The sequence below is a fragment of the Manduca sexta genome, unplaced genomic scaffold (genome assembly GCF_014839805.1).
Source record: "Manduca sexta isolate Smith_Timp_Sample1 unplaced genomic scaffold, JHU_Msex_v1.0 HiC_scaffold_946, whole genome shotgun sequence".
In the NCBI taxonomy this organism is placed as follows: Eukaryota; Metazoa; Arthropoda; class Insecta; order Lepidoptera; family Sphingidae; genus Manduca; species Manduca sexta.
In genome coordinates, this window is record NW_023595790.1 from 16,698 (window position 1) to 27,724 (window position 11,027).

Consider the following 11,027-nt stretch of genomic DNA (forward strand, 5'->3'; position numbering starts at 1 on the left):
ATCCGGGCATTAATGTCGATATCAAAAAGGACGTAAAAGCCAAGTCAAAAATCATTCTGTTGGTGGAACCGATCAACTTCGTTCATATTGAAAATTCAAAGTCATCTAAAGAAGTATGGACAAACCTTCAAAATGCTTTCGAGGACTCCGGGCTATCCAGGAAAGTCGGCTTGTTAAAGGATTTAATCAACACATCGTTAGATAGTTGCTCTAGCGTTGAAGACTACGTGAATAAGATTATGAGTACCGCATACAAATTACGAAATATTGGCTTCGAAGTTGGCGACGAGTGGTTAGGAACACTTATGTTAGCAGGTTTACCGAATAATTATAAACCGATGATCATGGGTCTAGAAAGTTCCAGTATTAAAATTTCGTCAGACTTCATAAAGACAAAGCTTTTACAAGAAGTGAAAGTTTCCGAGTCTTCTGCATCTTCTGCATTTTTTACCAAGCACAAAAAACCTTTTAATAATAATGCAAAACCGAAGGGAAAAGGCCCTCGCTGTTTCAATTGCAATAAATATGGACATTTTAAAAGTCAATGCACAGTGAAGAAATCTAATCATAATAGTTTTTCAGCAATTTTTTCAGCTTACAAATCAATAAATCAGGATGATTGGTACATTGACTCAGGTGCCACAATGCACATAACAAGGTGTTCAGACTGGATGTATGATTTAGAACCACCTCCGATTCAAAAAATAATGGTGGCAAATAATGAAGCTCTCTCCGTGCATAATATGGGTAAAGTAAACATTCAGACAAATATATGTAAAGATGAGCATTTAATCCAGGTGAGAAATGTTTTATTTATTCCTGAAGTCAGTGCAAACCTATTATCGGTCAGCCAATTAACTAAAAATGGTTGTAAAGTTGAATTTACTGATGGAGGCTGTAACATATTTAATGCTAATAAGATTCTTATTGCAACTGCAAGATTATCTAATAACATGTATAAACTCAATACTGTTACTGGCAATGCTTATACTGCTTCATGTGAAAGTAAGGCAGATATTTCCATATGGCACAAAAGAATGGGGCATTTAAATATTGCTGATATTAAAAGGTTAGAGTCTTGTGCTGATGGTATAAGTATCACCAACAAAGATATGGATACTGTTTGTGTACCATGCTGTGAAGCTAAACAGACAAGATTACCATTTCCACATTCCGGTTCAAGGGCAAATGCATTACTAGAAATAGTACATACTGATCTGTGTGGTCCGATGGAGACACCATCTGCTGGTGGTAAGAAGTACTTCATAACCTTCACAGATGACTATTCCCGCAAAGTATATGTTTATTTTCTAAAGAACAAAATGGATATTAAATCAGTGTTTGAAATATTTAAGGAAGAGGTGGAAAATGAGTTAAGTAGGAGAATAAAAATTTTAAGAAGCGATAATGGAAAAGAATTTTGTAATAAAGAATTTTCTGATTATTTAGCAGTTTCCGGCATCAAACATCAAACCAGCACTCCATACACACCTGAGCAGAATGGGCTGTCTGAGCGGATGAACAGGACTCTGGTGGAGCGTGCAAAATGCATGCTATTTGAAGCAAAACTGCATAAAATGTATTGGGCTGAGGCGGTCGCTACTGCAGCCTATTTAATAAATAGATCACCATCTCGAGTTTTGGCTGAGGTAACACCTTATGAAAAATGGTCCGGTAAGAAACCAAACATTTCACATTTAAAGATTTTTGGTACTAAGGCCATGGTACATGTTCCAAAACAAACTCGTTTGAAATGGGATCGTAAATCACGCGAATTAATTTTTGTGGGTTACTGTGATAATACTAAAGGATACAGACTGATTGATCCAATGACCAAAAGGGTGATGATTAGTAGGGATGTAATATTCATTGAAAATAGAACCAGTATGGATATTACACAGAAACCTGCAATGCTACCACAGCTTACTACCATCCCCATCAATTCAAGTTCTGATACATCAAGTCCACAAAATAGTATTCAGGAAAGTGAGGAAACAATTTCTGTTAATAATAGCTCGGAAAATAACACAGACACATCTTTCGACAGTTGTGTTATGAATAGAATGTCTAATGATGAAACATATTATCCTAGCACTAGTGATACTGAGAGCAATGACAGTTTTGAAAGAAATATCACTGTGAGATCTCTAAGATCTCATCACAGGGCCAATGTTCAAGATAATAACTTCATGTGTGTACAACAGTTTTCAGACCCAGTGACTGTACAAGAAGCTTTATCAGGAGCTAATGCTCAACATTGGAAAGAAGCAATGGATGATGAGTATCAATCCTTATTAGAAAACAATACTTGGGAAATGACTACTCTTCCCGTTAACAAAAATGCTATACCTTGTAAATGGGTTTTTAAGACAAAAACAAATGAGAAGGGTGAGATAATTAAGTACAAGGCACGACTTGTTATAAAAGGATGCTCACAAAAACCTGGTATAGATTATACAGAAGTATTTTCTCCGGTGGTAAGACATGTTTCTTTAAGATATTTATTTGCCTTGGCTGTTAAGTACGACTTAGATATATGTCAAATGGATGCTGTGTCAGCATTCCTTCAAGGAGACATAGAAGAGGAGATCTACATGAAGCAACCACCCATGTATGACAGTGGTGAACAAGTATGTAGACTTAAAAAGTCTTTATATGGCTTAAAACAAGCCAGTAGACAGTGGAATAAAAAACTTAGTTTTACATTGAGAGGTATAGGTTTAATACAGTCAAAATTAGATCCTTGCATTTATCATAAAATTGTGGACAAGAATAATTTAATATTTCTTGCTGTCTATGTTGATGACTTAATTTTATTTACCAATAATCAAGAAACAAAGAATTATATTAAAGGAGAGTTACTGAAGTTGTTTAAAATGAAAGATCTTGGAGATATAAGTTATTGTATTGGAATATGTGTGGAAAGGGATAGAAAAAATGGAATTATATATTTAGACCAGAGAAAATATATAAAAGAAGTGTTACATAAATTTGGTATGGCTGATTGCAAAATTGTAAAAACGCCTGTAGATGTTAACACAAAGTTTCAAGGAAATTCTGAGGAATCAAAAATCCTCCATGACATTCCTTATCAAGAGCTAATTGGGTGCTTGCTATACATTTCACAAGTTACAAGACCTGATATAAGTTTTATTATAAATAAGTTGAGCAAATATAATACTAAACCTGAAATGTCACATTGGATTGCTTTAAAACGCGTCTTGCGTTATTTAAAAGGCACTCAAGATTATCGGTTGAGTTATAAACAAAATACAGAGGAGACTATGACTCATGGCTATTGTGATGCAGACTGGGCAAGCTCTGGAGATGACCGGCGTTCATGTACTGGTTACACATTCTTGTTTCAGGGAGGAATAATAAGTTGGAATTCTAAACACCAACCTACAATCGCTCTCTCCACAACAGAAGCAGAATACATGTCTTTATCAGCATGTGTTCAAGAAGCTATATGGCTAAAACAATTTCAAGAAAGTTTTTGGGAACAACTAAGGCATGAGCCCATGATAATCTACAGTGATAATCAAAGTTCTATCAAACTTTCAGGTTCCGATGGTTTTCATTCTAGAACCAAACACATCGACATAAGGCACCATTTTGTACGCGATAAAGTTATTGCAAAGGTTATTGATGTCCAATATGTGCAGACAGATATGATGGTTGCCGACGCGCTCACCAAGGCAACGTCACTTGCAAAACTAGCGTATTGCTCATCGAAGATGGGATTATGTTTAAGGGAGGATGTTGGAAGAATGTTAAACATAATGTTTGTGGCATAATGTTTTGTTGCCTTTGTCTTGTGAATATAGTTTTATAGTTTTTACTCTTTGGTAATTGGTAATGGCTGTATAGAATTTAAATTTAAATTTAAAAAAGCTTTCTGTTGTTTCTTGTTCTTTTAATAAAACAGTTCGTTTGTTTGGTATCCGTGTATAATTTCAACATTATCAAACATTGTATGACAGCCCTATACAGGAAGAATTTGTGAATGGGATAACAGCTTAGCCGTAGGGGCTTGGAGAGTTGGGAGGGAAGTGTGGGTGAAGTATAGTAACCCTCTTAGGATGGACAGAGGAGAGATGGAGGTTAAATGTTCGCGGGGTCCTTATAGGCCTCAATGAGAGAGACTGTGGACCGCGACAAATGTCCCCCCCAATGTACATAGGCGGGCATTAGATGTGGAGACCGACAGGAATTTCCGCAGGGGAAACCTTCTCCTGTTGGTCGGATCAAAATACGCCGAGACGCCAAAATCATCTAAACTTTTTATGGGAGAAGTAACAGCTTATAGCTTTTCGTAAGGCAAAGATATTCATAATCTCAAATACCCTCATCCACCCGTATTCCTATCAAGCAGCCTGTCCATGATTTTCTGATGATGATTCCTATGAAATTCACAGATTACTAAACTAATTTAGTTAAATAAACAATCAACAATTAAGAAATCGTCGAACAAAAAATAATATATACTGGTTACCAATTTTGGACTCATTCGTTAATGTATTTATCTAGCTAGAAAAGAAATTCACGTCAAATTAATAACCTCCATTTTGAAGTCAGAAATACAAAATTTAAACTTACAATAAGAAAAATCTTATCACTTTATTCAATACAGCATAAATTACACGATCATCTATACAATACTATACAATCATGATGTTGGAGTACTTACACATGAGTTTACAATTTCTTACAATAATTGCCGTGTCTGATCTTGTAAGTACCCGGAGGACATGTGCAATCACAGCGCTGTATTCTGGGGATGTCAGTTAATCGAGCAATGCGATCATCAACGCCTTCATCAGAGCTCTTCGGCGAGCAAGCCTCCTCCACGTCAGGCACCACGGCCTTCACCAAGTGCTCGTGTCGAAGCAGGTGGGTGAAGGTGGCCCAGGTGTAGATGTTGCACCCGTGCTCCTCTGCGGTGTTGGAAGTGGAGACGATGCCGCGGAGGAAGAACCGATCGACACCGTCTATCTTAGAGGAGAACATGAGACCTCCGCCGCTGTCGCCGCGACACACCGCCGTGCCTGCAGGTATTGATTGACAATGAATCTAGACAATGGCGCTTTGTCTACTCATAACAAACCAGCCTCCAACTATGATAATAATGATGGTCCTAATTACTGAATTACTGGAGGTTATTGAGAAATTTAGTCGACATTTTCCACTATTGTTTCTGGATATAGTATATCTAGTGTACGGTATTCAAAGTAATGGGGTCACACCATAGATATCGTCTACAGGATGAATGGTCCGGCTCCACCGAAGACCATTGTCTTTAGGAAAATCTATACTATTATATAAAGCTGAAGAGTTTGTTTGTTTGTTTGAACGCGCTAATCTCAGAAACTACCGGTTCAAAATGAAAAAATATTTTTGTGTTGGATAGCCCTTTGTTTGTGGAGTGCTATAGGCTATATATCATCACGCTATACCCAATAGGAGCGGAGCAGTAATGGCTAATCTCAGGAACTACCGGTTTAAACTGAAAAATTCGTTTTGTGTTGGATAGCCCTTTGTTTGTGGAGTGCTATAGGCTATATATCATCACGCTATGACCAATAGGAGCGGGGCAGTAATGAAACATGTTGCAAAACGCGGAAAATGTATTAGTTTTGAGAGCTTCCGTTGCGTGCGCTGCGTAAATGGTTAAAGTTATGCAACAATGATGTATGACGGGATTGTTCCTCTTAAAAGTTCTACAAAAATATACTATAAATGAAAGTCCCCGTTGCATCTGTCTGCCTGAACGTGTTAAACTCAAAAACTACCCAACGTATTAAGATGAAATTTGGTATGGAGACAGTTTGAGACCCTGGGAAGAACATAGGCTCCCAGCAAAATATATAGCGTGACTTTTATAACGGAAAACTTTAGTCTAACTATCGTGTTTAATTTGCTGTGCTTAAAACACTTTTAGATTCAACATGTTGAGTTTTCCTAACTTGGGCTTAAATTCTAACAAAACGTTATAATATTAATTTATTTCAATAGTAGTGTAAGTCCACTGGAAAACTTATTAATAAACAAAATGAAAAGCAAACTACTGCTGCTGTGTAAATAATGCCAGAAACATAAAGTCAGAAGATTCCTGTATAGCAGTAGAAACTGTAGTGGGAGATGTAATAGACCTTATTAGAAATGACATAGATACCGTTATTGTATCCGGCGCAGATCTTGTCTCCTGTGATGTAACTTCTGAAGGCCACTGGGCTTTCGTCGATGCATTTGTCGATGGTGACACTCGGCAGTATGGCGGCTCGCAGCACTTGGGACGGCCGCGCGTCCTCCCCGGTCAGACCCCAGCCTGCCACCTACATGGACGTGGTAACATATCTCTTTTAAAATTAAAATATTTTTCGGATTTTCGAAGACTGCAGCCTTCGTGGCTACGGAGCGTACTGAGGTGTTGATCAACCGCAAAGTCAAAGTTACAATATCTACCTACATAATGATTTCTTATGTTTACGCGAATGTTAGACATTGAAATAAAAACTAAAAACTATTTAAACGGATTTTATCGCGGTTTTTTATATTATTATTTTCTCCCGACGTTTCGAAGACTTTGCAGCCTTCATGGTCACGGGGGGGACTGAGGTGTTGTTCATCCGTAAAGTCAAAGTTACAATATCTACCTACATTTTACAATTATACAAAAATTTTAATTTTTTTGCTGTTGGTGGTCCGATCTACGCAGAATGAGCTCACAGTGTCTTGAAGTCTGGCAACTGGTCTTTTGGGTTCCGATTTAATTAAATGTAGAACTTGATCCCAGGCTCATGCAAGCTTTCAATCATCTACCCTATTGAAATTTTGATGTATTTTAATTTATATATCTATATATCTTTATAATAGGGTTGGTGACGACCCTTTTAAATAAATTTATCAAAAATGTATTTTATACAACATCTTTCGGAAAAAGAATTTAAAAACTCCACGCAATAATAGTTAAGTTATAAAGCTTTGAAAATCTGCTTGGTAGATGTTACCATTATTGCGTAAACTGTTGTGTACAGTTTGAAGGTCATGGTAATCAGCTAAATTACTGAACATTAAGAGATTTAACCTCTTCTTCAGTTAATTACAGGGTCATGTTGAAATTGCATAAGTAAATTATACTACATGTTTAAAATCTTGAAAAAAACTTTACAATACTCGAACATCGGTCTATCGGCATATCGGGCACCAATTAGGTACTTCGAGCTAATATTAAGTAGGAAAACCCATTATCACTTTGGCTGACCCGCGGATCGAACAGGAGACCTCAGCAGTGCTGTACCATAATACAACTGCGCCACCAGGCAGTCAACGTTTTAAGATTTCTAGATTTTAGCATCACTCCACTATGATTTATTAGCTGGTGTTATATTTGTATCCGTCTGGATAGCGTTTGTTTACAAGGTATAAAACCCACCAGAGGCGTCACATAAATGCGTCGCTTTCCGCGATCAAATAATATACAATATTTTTTCTAATATTTTGTTTTTTACTAATGGTATATCCCATTGAAGTTACCATTGTTAATTACGTCGAGAAAATTTTATCTTTTGTTCCATTATTGCCCGATTATAAAACTGTTTTTATGTGTAATAAATAAAATAAAATTGTATGGATTGGTAAAAGATTAGTCTATCTAAGCCCCTCCATTTACCAAAAGCAGTAGAGCCCGTTTCCAAATATATAAAAATTATCAATCAAGACGCTGACCTTTCCAGTGTTCCCATCCCACAGCTGCTCTTCATCCAAACGCTCGTCGAAGCTGACGCAGGCCGGCTTCACAAACTCGCTGTTGTGGAACTCCTTCTCTACTATGACAAGGGCGATGTCATCTTGGAAGTTGGCAACGTTGCCTTGGTATCGGGGTGGTATTATAATTTCTTTCACCTGTACACACATTAGCAGGTTCTTTTTAAATATTTCCCTGATGACAACGTCGGGGGAATCCTGCAAATGCTAGATTCCACTGGCTTAATGACAACATGGTTACATGAAAAGAAGAAGGGATCAGTACGGGATTTGATATGGGAAAGGGAATTACTAGATATTTGAAGTTTGCCACTGAAAAGGGTAGTAGTAATTCGAAACGGTCGTTCGTGATTTAAATTTACCCTAATATTATAATTAATAACAGTATCTTATTTAGAATTGGTTAAAAACCTAAAAGAGTTTCTCTATCTCAGTTTCATTTACAAAACTATAAAACTATATTTACTAAACTACGATTATCGCCAGACAGGAAAAATAAAACTATTCTCTCTTTCCTCTGACTTATGATCTAAGACATGAGGTCAACTGCTATCTGTAAACGTTGCGGAATTGGAAATTACGTTTTTATATTCGCGATTAATCTCAAGGGCATCAATTGGGAAAAACCCTAACTTTAGGTGGCGGTTGGATATATCTTATATCCGCTCGGATAGCGACCATCGTAAACAAGGTGTTAAAACCCGCCGTAGTAGTTCAAGTGTGTCACGTTCCGGGATCAGCTTTTGTATATCCGGATCCAACATGCCTGCATAATTGTGTCGACTGTCGAGGGATAATCATCTCTCGTCAATCAACATTCTATAGGACCCCCACAACTTACCATCAGATGCAGTGGGGCCACTATACCGTGATTAGAATAAAAACTTTACTTTATCAGCTCTCAGGGTAAAACGTAGCCTACCATACTCAGAAACAGTTTAGCCTCTTTTGAGGAATTGCAGAATCGGACCAAGTCACAAAGTATAGCACATTCAAAAACTTAAAATTGTATTATCCGTAAAGTACTTGAAAAAACTGTCATTTCCCACTCGCTCTCCCTCTATTAATGATACTTAGTAACTAATAAAAGGACTCACTCCAACAGTGACCTCGAGTAAAAGCAAGGACACACAAAAACTCACGTCTGATTTCTGAGCTCCGGTGTCGTGGGCATCGTTCCAGGGTCTGTATATTTTGCCGACGGCCACTGCGTAGTTGGCTACGGATGGTTTCTGCCTACTTTCAGAGAAGCAGTGAGCAGCTGGGAGAGAAATTTGAAGATTTTACTGGTAAACCATTGATTGTTGTGTTTGTAGCTTCATAATAGACAAAAAACACACAGGAACTGTTTGCCAGGACCAGGGAAAAAACAGATATACATACGAGTATAAATAAAGATAAGTAGATGTCGTTCTGGGTCAGCTATTTTTAAAGATAAAATCAGACACCCAAATATTATTTTAATAGTAATACAAACAAAGACTTAATTCGATAACACAAAAAATATAACATAGAGTTCCGACCCAAGGAATCCTAAATAAATATCTGTTTACGTATCAATTATAATTAATGAAATAAAAACCGTTATTTACAAAAAACTGGGAAGAGATTTATTTTAATTTGAATGAGGTTTCTTTACATCTTTTCACCTTGCCATAGTGGGGCCCTATATATGTTGGAGCTCTTTAGGGCAGTGCAAACTTTGGGCGCCTGCTTAGTTTAATGTAAGTATGGGCCAAGAGGAGCCCCAAAGCTCGGGGGCCCCGTATCACTGATACGGCTGATACAGCTACACCCCTCACCTTTTTACTACTAAAAATACGATACGTTTTGTATTTGAGTAGTTTTTTTTTTAAGTTAGAACGACGTCTTGACCGCCTTCTCTACTGACCTGACACAACCACATTTTTTGCGATAAGTGTGCCGCCACAGATTTGCATGTATGGCGTGGTGCTCTTCGTATATATCCCTGCGTGCCACGGAGACATCCGCATCTCTTCCTTGAAGCCCCGCTTACAAAATGATCCAGCCTATCTGTCTCGCCTTTCCCACCTCTCCCGCCTCTCCTGCCAGCGAAGACCGTCGTAGCTGGAATATAATTTTACTAGTGATAGGTCTCTCATTTGTCTGAATGAAGGTACCACCGCAATGCCTATTTCTGCCGCCAAGCAGCAGTGTGTAGGTGATGTTGTGTTCCGGTTTGAAGGACATTGTAGCCAGTGTAACTACTGGACATAATGAGACTTAACATCTCATGTCTCAGGATGACGAGACCAGCGGAATACCTAACAACGCTTTGTAATTTCAAGGTGTAGGATGTTTCTACTGTTTATAGGCAGTCGTAACGCTTACCATCAGGCGGACATCAGACTTATTCGAATGAATTTAATTTTTTTTGTTTAAAATATACCAATGCTTCCCCATTTCTGTTTAAAGTTAACTTGCACTATGGTTATTAAATAATTATAGCAAATTGTTAGTAAATCGAACCTACCTTTAGTCAAGGAATCTACCGCATTGTTAAAAACATAAATTACACTCACCAAAACACACACACAGTATGTATTGCACAAACATCTTCGATAATACTGCACGAGCTCAAATTAGCGAGAATGTTACAAGGGTACAACCCGAGAGCACCTCGTATAAACACTGGACGCGCGTGTTTATCTTCAATGACCGTCCATTGTATTTGATATTTATATACGAAGTATGTTTGTATTTATGTTTTTTTCTATGTATTTTTATTCTCAGATTCTAAGTGAAGTAGGGTCGAGATAGAGTCGATTGCCGAGATCATTATCCCTCGACAGTCAACACAAATATGACGGCCTATTTGTACTCACATATACAGAGGTTGAATTTGGAACACGACATAATTATATATACCACTAAGGCAGATAAAAATAATGAATAATATTTTGAAAAAAAACAGCATCAATATTGGTTTGAATATGAAACAGAAATCCCTATTTTAAATATGATTATGATCAATAATGGTAGTTAACTCGCTAGCCATCTCTCTCGCATCTTCACTCCATAATGTGTTAACGTCACGGTTCAAGTACGCATCCCTACATTTATTAACATTTGATATATCTCTATTGTTAATAGCCAATTATTACACTGGGTATAATATTTTGTATATTTCACCGTGAGTAAGGATTGTATCAGATGAATATTGTCAAATGAGAAACATTTACTAAAATGACTTATCACATGTTTCTGATTGTCTACTCTCACGTCCAGATAAAAAACAC

At 37.3% G+C, this 11,027-nt stretch overlaps 1 pseudogene; it reads right to left on the minus strand.

Annotated features, from left to right (window-relative positions):
• Positions 1–4,588: 4,588 nt before the first annotated feature.
• Positions 4,589–10,456, minus strand: LOC119193719 (annotated as a pseudogene).
• Positions 10,457–11,027: the final 571 nt, after the last annotated feature.